The sequence below is a fragment of the Mya arenaria genome, chromosome 4 (assembly GCF_026914265.1).
Source record: "Mya arenaria isolate MELC-2E11 chromosome 4, ASM2691426v1".
NCBI classification, from domain to species: Eukaryota; Metazoa; Mollusca; class Bivalvia; order Myida; family Myidae; genus Mya; species Mya arenaria.
Window position 1 is genome coordinate 71018623 of NC_069125.1, and position 15351 is coordinate 71033973.

The following is a 15351-nucleotide window of genomic DNA, read 5'->3' on the forward strand; positions in this document are numbered from 1 at the left end:
TTATGCCTGGTGGGGCTCCATTTGTGCCTGGTGGGCTCCATTTGTGCCTGATGGGGATCCATTAGTGCCTGGTGGGGGTCCATTTGTGCCTGGTGTGGGTCCATTTGTGCCTGGTGGGGCTCCATTTGTGCCTGGTGGGGCTCCATTTGTGCCTGGTGGGGCTCCATTTGTGCCTTGTGTGGCTCCATTTATGCCTTGTGGGGCTCCATTTGTGCCTTTTAATGCTCAATTTGTGCCTTGTGGGTCTCAATGTGTGCCTTGTGGGGCTTCATTTGTGCCTTGTGGAGCGTCAGTTGTGCCTGGTGTGGCTCCATTTATGCCTTGCTGGGCTCTATTTGTTCCTGGTGGTGCTTCATTTGTGCCTGATGTTGGCTCCAATTGTTCCTGTTGGGCTCCACATATGCCTGGTGGGGCTCCATTTGTGCCTTGTGGGGCTCCAGTTGTGCCTTGTGGGGCTCCAGTTGTGCCTTGTGGGGCTCCATTTGTGCCTTGTGGGGCTCCATTTGTGCCTTGTGGGGCTCCAGTTGTGCCTTGTGGGGCTCCATTTGTGCCTTGTGGGGCTCCAGTTGTGCCTTGTGGGGCTCCAGTTGTGCCTTGTGGGGCTCCATTTGTGCCTTGTGGGGCTCCAGTTGTGCCTTGTGGGGCTCCAGTTGTGCCTTGTGGGGCTCCATTTGTGCCTTGTGGGGCTCCAGTTGTGCCTTGTGGGGCTCCAGTTGTGCCTTGTGGGGCTCCATTTGTGCCTGGTGGGGCTCCATTTGTGCCTTGTGGGGCTCCATTTGTGCCTTGTGGGGCTCCATTTGTGCCTTGTGGGGCTCCATTTGTGCCTTGTGGGGCTCCATTTGTGCCTTGTGGGGCTCCATTTGTGCCTTGTGGGGCTTCAGTTGTGCCTTGTGGGGCTCCAGTTGTGCCTTGTGGGGCTCCATTTGTGCCTTGTGGGGCTCCAGTTGTGCCTTGTGGGGCTCCATTTGTGCCTTGTGGGGCTCCAGTTGTGCCTTGTGGGGCTCCATTTGTGCCTTGTGGAGCGTCAGTTGTGCCTTGTGGGGCTCCAGTTGTGCCTTGTGGGGCTCCATTTGTGCCTGGTGGTGCTTCATTTGTGCCTGATGTGGGCTCCATTTGTTCCTGGTGGGCTCCACATATGCCAGGTGGGGCTCCATTTGTGCCTGGTGGGCTCCTCATATGCCAGGTGGGGCTCCGTTTGTGCCTGATGGGCTCCACATATGCCAGGTGGGGCTCCGCGTGTGCCTGGCGGGCTCCACATATGCCTTGTGGGGCTCCATTTGTGCCTGGTCGGGCTCCATTTGAACCTGATGTCGGCTCATGATGTGACTGCTTTGTTGAACTCTATGCTGTAGTATGAAGGACTAATGTCATGCACTATTTAAGAACTATATTAACGTTTTACAAGCTTTACCCAACCCAATGTCTTGGTTATGTCCAACTCTGTCATCTTGAATTTCTCATTATGTTAAACTTTCTTATGGCCCCTTATTTTTACCTTTTTTATATAAAACAAATCCATTTATGTTGATTTCTTTTAAACAAAATTTTTGCTATATCAAGAGTTATAATTAAATTTCACACAATCTTTTCATCCCTTATGTGGAAATGAAAAGATGCCAAATTTAAATGATATACTTTTAACTAGTGCACGTGTCAAGAATAATAAACTTAATAATAAATAAGTGGTTAGTTCAAGTAAGTTAAAACAAAAAGTTCTTTAATTGTAAATTATTAAGGAACAGGGGTATGTTGAAAAAGCGTGAAACAGAAATAGTGATTTTATGGTTATGTAGAAAATAGGGAGATTTTACAGACTGTCACAATTCCGTTATGGGCTATGCTTTTGTTATTGCAAAATATAAATGCATATATTTATCAATATAATTGCTGTAAATAAATTTTTTATTCGATTTTTTCAATAAAAACTTTGCTATTCAAACAACAAAAAAATATGTCAAGACCAGTGCATTGTTGGATTGAGATGTATACTGTGGTCCATTTTCCGATATATTCAATAATCATTTCTCAAGGTCCCTTTGACTTGCTATGAAATCAGTCTGTCCTATATTCATCCCAATTTTAACTCAAACCATGTGATGTTAATCATATAATCATAAAGTTATATGATATAATAATGCTTTAATGTAATTAAACTTCCCTTACAAATTAAAACAAAAATTAATGTTGAAATCTTAGAATTATTTCGGCAAAATATACAATTTGATTGCATTTCTGTCAGCGGTAGAGAGAAAATCCGAATTTATTTCTTCTTATTTCCATAAAGAAGAGTAAACAGATAGAAGTGTAGGTTTTAAAGAAATGATAATTTAAGACAGAATCATGACTCTAGTGTGAGGAAAAATCCCCCCACTCCTTCCTTCGTTCAGGGAAATATATTCAATAGAAATATATTGTAGCCAACTACTTCAGAGGTTTTATACCCAGTATAGCTCATACTTTTGTTTTTGGTTGGAAAATATTAGACTAATCTGGCTTATCTGTTGTGTTTTTTGTGGCTATTAAAATTGTCCTTCTTTGTGTCCTGTTACAACTTCAAAATTGGCAGTAACTATGATTTAGGGTTAACATATTTACACTTTGTACACATTAGTCACAGATGAGTTATGCTTCTGGCAAAAATGAAAGTGGCCATATAAGTGTATTGTATTTCTTGTGGTTTATTCATTTCAGATTTTTTATTAAATAAAGGTATGTGTTAATTTTCTGCTGATGTTTTTGGTTATGGAAAAGAAATAACTTGAGATAAGCCTTTTCAATCATAAACTTGAAAAATTGTGATCTTAGTGACATTGATACATTATTATTTAATTATTTTTTTATGCATATTATGTTTTGTCAACAAACTGTTAAACATGAGATTGGCAATAAACAATTCTGTTTGTCTGTCTTACAAAACAGATCAATGAAACTATTTGTTTATTTGGTCATAATTATGACATGCATTTTTAGCTCATCGGTTTTTCAAAGGAAAAAATATGAGAAATAATGTGATGGCATTGCATTGTCAGTGATGGCAGCATTCAAAGTCTTTAACCATTGCCATTACTCAAATATCGTTAGATATTCACAAGAAACCAGTAAAACACATGTTGCCACTATAATACACAGTGTGTTAAGCAGAGTACATAACTTTAATAGTTGTTCAGCTATCACCAGGCCCTTTTTGTCAGAAAAAGTAGCAGACAAGCGATTAGGCGTCGGGTTGCGGTGCCATTTCTTTTACTGTTGTATAAATACTCTGATTTGTTTGTATGAGAAAATTGCCAAAAATTGGCAATTATTATCATTCAAACCTGTCAGACAATTTTATATAGACTAAAAACATTCCCTCTTATATAGTGGTATATTGGTGTTGTTATATTGGTGTTATTTTCATGAATAAATCATCACCAGGAACCAGAAGTGTCCATGACCAGACAAATTACTGGCAAGCAAATAACAAAGAAAATATTCCAATTAGCACCCAGCCAGTAAGTTAACTAGATCTAGTGAACTACATCTATTTCTAGTTTGTTATTTTTAGATGTTTTCTTGGACATTCCGAAGAGTTCCATCAATATTTTGGCAATTTGGTATAATGGTCAGCTTGTTTAGTCTCAGATCTTGTTTTGTCAGTATGTTGGTAACAAAAGTCTATGAGATAGGGGCATACTTGAACAAAATTTCAAGTCTGAAATACTTGGCCTGTCTTTTAAAAGCCTAAAAGGTGAAGAAGTATATTGAAACCCTGAAGATCCTGCGTTTCATAATTATTTTCTTTTAGGAGCCTGCGATTCTTTCTCTTCACAATGTTCACATTTGTTCAGTTAAGCTTCGTCCCTTATTCATCTGTCTGTAAGTTTATCAAACCATATATGTCTCTCTACTTGTCATACTTAATGTCCCAAAATGAAGCATCCCTTAATGATACACAAGAATACATTTACATAAGCTTTTCTGACTGTCCAGAGACAGACATTATAATCACCACTGACTTTGCATACAGGGGAAGCTTGTCCTCAACTCAATCATGCTTAATGACATCTAAGAAATCTTTTGGTTGGTTCCACATACATACATGAGGAATTGGCTTCCATGCATTAAACACATAATTTAAAAGAAAGAAAGTCAAAGTATTGTAGCGCATTCAGGTGTCATTGGCATTCAGGTGTCAATTTGCGTTGGCGTTCAGGTGTCATTGGCATGGGGTTCAGGTGTAATTGGCTTTTGCGTTCAGGTGTCATTGACGTTGGCGTTGAGGTGTCATTGGCATTGGCGTTCAGGTGTAATTGGCATTCAGGTGTCATTGGCATTGGCGTTCAGATGTCGTTAGCATTGGCTTTCAGGTGTCATTGGCGTTTGCGTTCAGGTGTCATTGGCATTTGCGTTCAGGTGTCATTTGCGTTGGCGTTAAGGTGTCATTGTTGTTGGTGGCATTTGCATTCAGGTATCATTGGCATTCAGGTATCATTGGCATTCAGGTGTCATTTGCATTCAGGTATCATTGGCATTCAGGTATCATTGGTATTCAGGTATCATTGGCATTCAGGTGTCATTTGCATTCAGGTATCATTGGCATTCAGGTATCATTGGCATTCAGGTATCATTGGCATTCAGGTATCATTGGCATTCAGGTATCATTGGCATTCAGGTGTCATTGGCATTGGTGTTCAGATGTCATTGGCATTGGCATTCAGGTGTCATTGGCGTTTGCGTTCAGGTGTCATTGGCATTTGCGTTCAGGTGTCATTTGCTTTGGCGTTAAGGTGTCATTGTTGTTGGTGGCATTTGCATTCAGGTATCATTGGCATTCAGGTGTCATTTGCATTCAGGTGTCATTGGCATTCAGGTATCATTTGCATTCAGGTATCATTGGCATTCAGGTGTCATTTGCATTCAGGTATCATTTGCATTCAGGTGTCGTTGGCATTCAGGTGTCATTTGCATTCAGGTATCATTTGCATTCAGATATCATTGGCATTCAGGTGTCATTTGCATTCAGGTATCATTGACATTCAGGTGTCATTTGCATTCAGGTATCATTGGCATTCAGGTGGCATTTGCATTCAGGTGGCATTGGCGTTCAGGTGGCATTGGGGTTGGCAGTCAGTTGGCATTTGCATTCAGGTATTATTGGCATTCAGGTGGCATTTGCATTCAGGTATCATTGGCATTCAGGTGGCATTTGCATTCAGGTGGCATTGGCGTTCAGGTGGCATTTACGTTCAGATGTCATTGGTGTTCAGGTGTCATTGGCGGTCAGGTGGCATTGGAGTTCAGGTGGCATTGGCGGTCAGGTGGCATTTACGTTCAGGTGTCATTGGCGGTCAGGTGGCATTGGAGTTCAGGTGTCATTGGCGGTTAGATGGCATTGGAGTTCAGGTGGCATTGACGGTCAGGCGTCATTGGCGGTCAGGTGTCATTAGCGTTCAGGTGTCATTAGCGATCAGGTGGCATTTACGTTCAGGTGTCATTGGCGTTCAGGTGGCATTTACGTTCAGGAGTCATTGGCGGTCAGGTTTCATTGGCGGTCAGGTGGCATTGGAGTTCAGGTGGCATTGGCGTTCAGGTGGCATTTACTTTCAGGTGGCATTGGAGTTCAGGTGTCATTGGCGGTTAGATGGCTTTGGCGGTTAGATGGCTTTGGAGTTCAGGTGGCATTGGCGGTCAAGTGTCATTGGCGGTCAGGTGTCATTAGCGTTCAGGTGTCATTGGCGATCAGGTGGCATTTACGTTCTGGTGTCATTGGCGTACAGGTGGCATTTACGTTCAGGAGTCATTGGCGGTCAGGTTTCATTGGCGGTCAGGTGGCATTTACGTTCAGGTGTCATTGGCGTTCAGGTGTCATTTACGTTCAGGAGTCATTGGTGTTCAGGTGTCATTGGCGGTCAGGTGGCATTTACGTTCAGATGTCATTGGCGTTCAGATGTCATTGGCGTTCAGGTGTCATTGGGGTCGGCATTCAGGTGGCCTTTATGTTCAGGTGTAATTGGCGGTCAGGTGTCATTACGTTCAGGTGTCATTGGGGTCGGCATTCAGGTGGCCTTTATGTTCAGGTGTTATTGGCGGTCAGGTGTCATTACGTTCAGGTGTCATTTACATTCAGGCGTCATTTGCGTCTAGGTGTCATTTACGTTTAGGTGTTATTGGCATCCAGGTGTCATTGGGGTTGGCCTTCAGGTGGCATTGGGGTCGGCATTCAGGTGTCATTGGCATTGTTATCATTGGCTTCAATTGAATAATGTACGTATTCAATATTTATAACTTATGAAGCATAGTTGTATTGAGTGTAGAAGCTTATTAGACTATCTGCGCATGCGCGCAGATAGTCTTAAGACCACAAACTCCAAAGAACTACTTCTATTTATGTCATTTTAACCCATTTTTTTGTCTCAATGCGCTCTATGTTTAGCAGAATGACGTCGAAACCATACAAATGGATTTGTCGTGTTGCAGTCCAAGTATGAGTTTTTGCTTGTTTGGCTATTTCCACACTTTTATTATGTATCCTGGCGTTTTATTTTTAGCAGAATAAAATTATAACTATTTTTAGATCGTTATATTTATCATATTAATGAGGGTCAAGATAATGGAGGCTTTGGTAGGAAGATAACATATCGATATTCACTCTGAGTTTAGACCATGATGTTTCAGAAATGATTACCAACTGCAAGTGTCCCATCGCCTGCAGGATTTGTTATTATAACCTGACGTGACCCTGAAGCACGCTTATTTGTAATGGTGCTTTTTTATTTGACTTTTATGAGATAAGAAACAAAAATAATTGTCTAAGTGTTAAAATAGTTGTATCTCAGGGATACGTCGACTGAAGTGACAACCTGTGCATTTTGAATGGAATTATTGAAGTTGTTTGTAAAAAAATGATTTTCCCTAAACAAAACGTGTATGTTAATAAAAGGAAATGATATATATATATATATGATGTATTGTATTTTCCTATCGTATGATATCTAATTAAAGCAACGAAAAGCCTTTAGAAACGATTGAAATGGGGCATGCATTGTAACACTTAATAAATGGGGATGGGGGATTACGACGATTGAAGTGACATTTACAATAAGAAAATTAACACAAGACGCCATAAAGATATATATATGTTTGTTTCATCGCCCAGTGTGGGCACAAGCGCTTTCGGCACATTTTTCACTTTTATTTATGTGCCCTTCACCCATTCCCATAGTTCAAATAAAATTTGCAACTCTCACATATTTGCCCGCAGATAGTCTTTCAGTGCCTCGCGCTTTGATTTTCAGATTAGTTGTAGCCATTTATTGGAAGGCAGGGTTGACTAGCTTGTAGGATTACGGAGATGACATTAGACAAATTCATTTCCAACCTGTTGTTGATGATATTTTATTACTTTGGCATTGTTTTGGAACAATGGGCAATAATGTATTCTACATTATGCTTAAGACCTCTGGCATCCTATCAAAAGAAAGGGATATTAACACATTTATTACTAAACTAACCCAGATTAATGGATATCTTTATATCATACTAATTGTTTCTGGAAGTTACAGTATATTTCCAATGTAATGATTGCTGTTTGATGTAACTGCCCCACTTGTAGGAACATCCAGTGGATCACTCTCTTATCATGGTCATTTCATCACTTACTGCCATTCCCTGGGTGTGTATCTAGACCAGATTTGAATTGCATGCAGGGTTGGTCTGCTAGTTGGGTTCGGTGGCATGCTCACTCTGCAATTCTTTCTAATGCAGTATGAGCCTCAGTGCATTATAAGTTTTAATGAAAAACAAAATCAAGCAAACGTTTTAAATACATTTTGAGATTTTATAGAAATACCTTTTTTGAAAATCATGCCCTGCAGGCCTGGGCCTAAAGTGAATTATGTCTGAGCCCAGATTTGCCTCAAACCTAACCCTATTTGACTGTTCTCATGTCACTTGATATCAATCAGTTGGTAGGAATGTGTAGCTTAATATTGTCCTGATGTCATGTGTTTTTTGGCAAAGGGTTAATGTTTTAAGTCTTGTTAGGAAAGAAGTTCCCCCAAGAAAGGATCCTTTAGTTCTGGCAAAGGGTAAATGGTCTATAGGTTTTGTTTGAAATAAAGGATCCTCAGAAATGGATCCATTAGTTCTGGCAAAGGGTAAAATGGTCTAGGTATTGTTAGGAATGAAGCACCCAAGACCTGCAGAGCTTGAACCCGATCTCCAGCAGGGTAGTTCCATAACTTTCAATTACCAGATTCCTCTTCTGTGTTTTTAGTTAGTCTGCTGTTATTATGGTTTTATGGGTAATAATAAGTGTGGTAATAGCTGTGAGATATTGCTGGTTCCTGGACAGGTTGCTGGGATGGTAAGTGCCGGGCTGCCATGTTATTATAACCTTTCAAGCAAGCTGCTTTGATCCCCACTCTAGATGGAACCAATGGGGAGATTGAACTAGAGGAAGAAAATAACTGGTATCTGAAGGGGGATGATTGTCATTTTATGCAATCAATCATATCGAACAGTTCAATATTATATTAAATCAAATTATTTCCTTTGATGTTAGTCATACTTCTGTTCCTGTATAGAAATATTTTGACTGTGATGCTCTAACCTTATCCTAAGCATTCAATTTGAAATCAATTATTTTCCTGTTAATATTAATCATCTTCATTGGCAAATATGAGCAGTTAATTGAAACCGACAAACTTTTCATTATACCAGTGTAGGTCAAAATTTGTTTTGTAGGCATATGCATTAGATATAAAGAAATTTAGGACTACATTGAGTTTCCTCAGGTAAAATATTAATCACCATTAATCATAATGCCCCATGCTGGAAATACATCATTGTGATGAGCCTTCAGGATGGAAGCTTGTACTTGCATACAGAGCTACCAGATAATCGCCTCCTAGTGAAATGGAAGAACCAATTAAAAACCAGTTTTATAAAGATTGTCATAAAGCACAAATATTTGTAGAAGTTCTCAAAAGAAATCTTCCATACTTCCATAAATATATATGATGTGTAAACAATGTATCTGTGATTAACATTTTAGAGGGACGTCTTTTTCCTTTAACTTCATAATACAATGCAATCTATAGGGACACACCCACAAAACATTAGACCACAACAGGCTAACGCCATTCCGGCAATGCAAGCCTCATTAACTCCAAAAAGAGTTAAGATATTGTCATGTGTTTGTGTCATCATCAATGTAAATGACGTAGCTTTCCAAATGTAGGGATATGATTTGTCTCCAGGAACCAAATTCTCTAACTGGTTGCTTTTGGTTGCGACTTTATGTTTTGTTTAATAGTATTGGCACTTCAGCTTCATATTTAAAGTAAGGGGACCCCTAATAAGGATTTATATGAAGTCAATTTTGCATCTACGGAAGGGTGCTTCACCCCCTTTGACCTCGATTGGGGGCTTAAAGCACCGCCCAAACTCATCGCCAAAATGATTTGTAATCACACCTGTGCTTTAGCATCATGTCAAAATTCTAATTGGTCATAACATTAATTCACATGAAATTTTGTACATGTTTATAATGATAATGTGCACATATGAATGAAGTTCCATCTTTATGGCTGTGATAGTTTTTGAGTTTTGTCCCTTGGTCAAGTGAGAGAGAAAATACATTGTCATCCATCTTCTTGCAATTTTATGTTACATATTTGATGAATTATATGAATATAATGATAAAAAATGACCATTGATATCATGACTTATATATTTTACTGTTAGAAGGTAACTTGTTTACTGTAAATGATGACATTGCTTCAGTCTTAACTTTGAAATGGACAAAATACCGGGCCTTTCACACATGAAGAAAATGTGTGTGTTATCAACACGAGGTTGTTTATGCCAAAAATATATATATACTTCATTATTGTTTCTTCACCAAACTTGACTGGCATTAATTTATCTCCACTTGCCTTAATTATTATTTATTGACCACTTTATGTTTGTTTTATAACTTCCTGAGGTGTATCATATCTGATATGTTGCCATAGTTCAGCATTGAGCTCATCTAATATCCAAGTAAAAACAATTATTCTGTTTTATGTAATATTAATGATACTAAGAGCCATTTTCGTCATCATTATAGCAAGTTAAGAACGTGTTTTTGATAGTTTTCAACATATAAATTATTTTGTTATCATTGGTGTTATAAGTTTTATAGAGTCGAAGGAATTCAGTGCTTTTCATATGTGCCAGAAAGTCATGAATTTTGAAATATTTGTTTGTATGATTTGAAGTAGGTTTTGCCATCATGATTGAGAACAGCCAGCCTTCGGATTGTCCTTGACAGTGAAAAAAGTGCAATAAAACATATATTTTAACCATACTGTTATGTAATAATGTGATTTTACTGATGTCATAGAACATAAAAAAACCAGAGTACCAGCACCAAGTGGGAACACACTCCATCCATCTGTACTACACAACACTAAGCAGCCTCATAATCTATGAGACATGGTAATTGATTCAGACACCTAGAAATGTTCCTAAATAAAAGATCTGTCAGTGTGATTGGCTGTAAGATGGAGCTTATCAGCATGGATGACAGTTTCATGCCCACGTCTTGGACAGTAGTCAAAGCGCTCCACTCCGGTTGCATCCAAGTATTATGCAAAGGTGATGCTTGATATGAAGGTTTTGCAGAATTCATTTTGTGTCCATCTGACGTTGAAATGAAAAATACTTCTGCCTTTCCTCTTCCTATTGTTATTCTATTAAAACAGATTGATTTTCAGTCTTTCAATCACTGCAAAAAGATAGAAAAGAGACCATTAACAGAAATATCACTCAAATTTGAAGATGATTATTATCCCCAAGGAACATGAACATTCTAACAACACTAGTCTTGAGGTTTGTCTTAGAGTAAAAATCTTGTGAAGTTTCTGAAATGTTGACCTGGTGTGGAAGTTCACTAAATGGCAGCAAATAGTTGTTTTTAGCACCCAGCAGGCATTAAAACATTAAAGAATTGACTTGATTGTGTATGAACCAAATAGCTGTGATAAAATACAGTGGAAGCTTTCAGGAAAACTCTCCAGAGTTCAATTTGCAGGTCGATGGTTTTGTACTTATCTTTTTCTATCATCCATCTTCTCTTTATTAAGTGTTTGATGAATTGTTGATGGAAGCTGTGATTGGCAAAGAGTGTTTTCACCTGGGATTTGTGTCAGCAATTCAGGTTCAGCTTTCTCATTACAAAGGCCAGCTGGACATACAAGTGTCTCATGACGTGTTGGTTAACTATTCTGTTGCTTCCTCTTGCGTCAATTCACCTGGTGATGAGAGAACATCACTCCTACCTGCAATCAACATCACATCCTCCTTGATGAAGCATAATTCGGTTAGTCTGCCAAAATTTAATTGTTTTGTTTACATAGAATTAGTACAGTTTGATGAATGGATGTAGTTTTGTCCATTTGATATGCATTTGTATTTTGAAGAGAAAAAAATCCAGGTATAGTTATCACCAGGTAATAGTTTCAAATTCTCATGTTTGCAATGATGATAACAAATTCATAAAACATTAGTTCCACCTCTGATTATAAAATATGAATTGAATTATGCCTGCCATCTTTATCAACTGGCCACTTTGACATCCAAGTGTATCACATTATAGATAGATCAGGACTTTTTAGCACAGAGTGGCCGTTGTTGTTGTGACACAGAGAAGCAAATTGGTTGTTACAAGTTTAAGGCTTTCTGATTATTGTTGTGCAAATATATGTTAGCTTCAAGCCAGTTTTCCATGCGCATGCTGTCTCTATTGACAGCTGTCCCAATACATTAAAATCTGACCAGTTAAGTACTTCCTAGTCTATTCCTTGTGGCTGTGTCCAATTGCACATCAATTCCAGTGCTTTGCCTGAAAAATAAGTAGAAATAATGGGAAAAGGTCTATTTTATGAATAACGAAAGAACTAAATAAACTTTTTCATAAAGCTTAGTTTAACATACAGACAATTAATTACTTCGATCTTAATTATCTGATGCTATTTCTGCATTAAATTATGATTTGCTGTATTCATGCATTGCGGACACATGGAGTTGTTGTGTTTCTGTTTTAAAACATGGATGCAGACGAGGGATGCCGATCAGGAAAGCAGACAGTGTGCACATGGAATATCAATCTAAAGAATATATTATGCAGCAAAAACAACTGAACAAGTCTACAATACAAGAGTCAACAACACATTTGTCATGTGACTTCCAGAACACGTTGACATTCCCTCAGTAATGTCTTAGAAGAGCTGGTAATGTATACCGTAAATGACTGGGTATAAGACGATAGGGTGTATTAGACGCAGGGAATAAAATCTGTGAAAAATCCGAGAAAAAAACTTTTAATCTATGTTTTTGGTTAAAAGACGCATAGAAAAAATGTCAAAATCGTCCGGCATTTTCAGCCACCATGTTTGTTGACAGTGACAAAAAAAAAAAAATTCGTGAAAATGGCGATGGTTATCTTTAAAACCATACAACCATACTGTCGAGAATGAAAAGTTATGTTATGCAAAAAATATTTTGACAGTGCCCAACTTTGCTTTTTTATATGTAAGTTTGATTATTGTTTAATTCAATTTATTATTCAAAATAATATTGAATACCGTAATTCACAAGAGTTCGGACACCATAAATTAATTATTTTTTTCGCTCTCCGAATACATAGAAAATTATCATTTTTACATTTTATTTACATGTTTGCTTAACCTGCCTTTTTTCTTCATGTTTGCTTTTTACCACTTATTAATTTATCCGTAGTAATCAATGGTCATAAACTTATTTTTTACGCCTATAAGTGTAAATCCTTCATGAAGTTAATTAAAACACCATTTTATACATGCACTGAATTGAATAAACACATTCTATCGGCTTCAGATCAAAGAGTCACACTGTGTGACGTCACATAACTTACAGTTATACCCACGAGGATCTCGTGGAGAGCATGGACATTGCTATGCAGGATTAATGTATAACTGTACGATTATTGATTCTTACAGTCTATAAGTGAGGTACAAGTTTAAAAGCTTATTGGCAGATCGTTTTACAAACATGCCATGTCGATGTTTTCTTAATCCCTTGATTGCCCATGTTGTTTGTTTAATCCTCAAATAAATATATCACACTTCCTTTTCAACAGGCAATAAATCGTTTAGGATGGGTAGTAACTAATTAAATTGTCTCAGTGGTGTATACGGTTAGGTAATCTAGCCAGGCATTGTAAAGATAAAAATCAATAATCTTCGTCTGTGAAACTTGGTAACTATAAAAGTTATGATTGATGTCCTTTGGGTGCCCGAAAATTAGGTACGCAAAATAAATTATTTTGGGAAATAATTATGGGTGTCCAAATATTTAGAGTGTCCGAACTCTTAGGTGAATTACGGTAACTTTAATCGAAAAAAAAATTTGTTGAAATTATAAACGTCTTACGATATACCGTATCCCGATCTTCTACTGCCGTTTTAACCCGTATATACTCGATCAATATGACGCGAGTAACATCCCTTTCTACATAAATCTAAACAAACTCTCGGCTTGAAATTGACCTCAGAAAAAAAGTTCAAAAAATTGTTACTGGGTATTATACGCAGGCATTTTTTTGCATCAAAATCTGAGGAAAAAAAGTGCGTCTAATACCCAGTCATTTACGGTACTTAATTATGGTACATAGTGAATGGTTTTTTAAGTCAGTGTCATCATGGTGTGAGGGCTAGGCATGGTATCACAGGCATGGTAGGTGTGCTTTCCTCATTTGCAAAACAATAATTACAGCTACTGGAGTGGCTAATTACAGCTAAAAATGTAAAGGTGTATCAATTAGTTTTACCAGGAAACATTCTGTTCTGAACGAAATTAAATCTTGTGTCTTGTAACTTCTCATTGTTTCTGAACTGTATCATTCTCCAGTAGACAATTCAGCATAATTATATAGGCCAATGGCATATTTTATTCTTGTCCCTCATTACATAGTGAACAGGATGGAAACTATGGTAAAGTCAAGGCTTCTCATTCTCTGATCGAGTTTGGAAGTGTTGCTTTTTTAATTTTGATATATGGCATATATTTTATTGGATTCATACCTAATCTATGCTTGTTGTGCAAGATACTTTTTTATGTATGAAAGTTAAACAGATAGTTTTAACTCACTCCAACTTGTTCTGGCAGCCATTTTAACTGTCTTAAGTTTGTTGTTTTTGCAATGCACCAATAGCCATTCACTGGTAGCCGTGCACCAATATCATTATGCACCAATAACCATGCACCTTATTAATCTAATAACTTAAATTTAGGAGTTGAAATTGAATGGCTTGATTGGACCGTAAAAATAATTGACCACTACCCTGAATGGAATGAGGCAGCTCTAAGGATAAGGATAAGATTTATATTGAATGTGGCCCAATGGTCAGTATTCAATATTGATCTTATCCTTATCCTTGGACATGCCACAGTAATTCCACTCAGCCTATTGGTCAACTAAATATACAAGGCCAATCAAAACACTCGGACTCTAATCTTATATTTAAGTTTAATCTAAGTTGATTATTGAATACAGCCACCTCCAGACCAGTGTGCAACATGGTGCAGTAATTATAGATCCAGTTAACTGGAACTAAGGTTCAGTTAATTGGAACTAACATTGAATGTTATACTATTCAAGTAAATTAATTGTTGTTGCTCTTTTTAATGAGCTTTATAAAAAAATACCACACATCTACCGAGTTTGCTGAGGTGCTCTAGGTCAGAAATCTTTTCGTATATTCGTATAAGTGGGTATGCCTACAGTCTATGTTACATTTCTTCTGTTGAAAAGTGTTTGGTCTAGGGTTTGATGTGATTTTAAAAATCGAAATGTTGGCACTTTGATGCAGCAAATTTCCCAATCATCAGCAAATGGCTTCTCTCCAAGAGCTGCTTGCAGCCTGTACCAGATGCTACTTCTTCAGTTGAACTCATTAGAAAACACTAAATCTAATCAGAACTCTGTGGCTATGCATTAGGTGTTTAAATGTGATAGTATTTCCTGCTGTTTCATTTTATTGAAACTGGGTTGGAAAATATAAAGATTAATTGAGTTTTGAAAATCAATGACATTCCTGTGATAAATAAATTACATTAAGGGTTTCAATGGTGCATGTGTTAATTGTCAAAGTGAAGAACATTCGTGACTTGTGTGCACATTTATTTACAATTACCTTATTCCCATACAGCATTATTTTTGCTTCTGCGACTCAGCAGCATGAGGTAACTTAAGCCAATAGCTGTAAGAAGGTATATTTTATCAAGTCTGCAAGGGATCACTACAGAAACTTTCACAACATCACACTGGTGCCCACCTGTAGGAAGTTA

At 37.8% G+C, this 15351-nt stretch overlaps 1 protein-coding gene across 3 annotated transcripts in view; it reads left to right on the forward strand.

Annotated features, from left to right (window-relative positions):
- LOC128231321 (uncharacterized) overlaps positions 1 to 15351 on the forward strand; it is a 144387-nt gene that overhangs the window by 83732 nt on the left and 45304 nt on the right. The gene's annotated exons all lie outside the window — the stretch shown is intronic.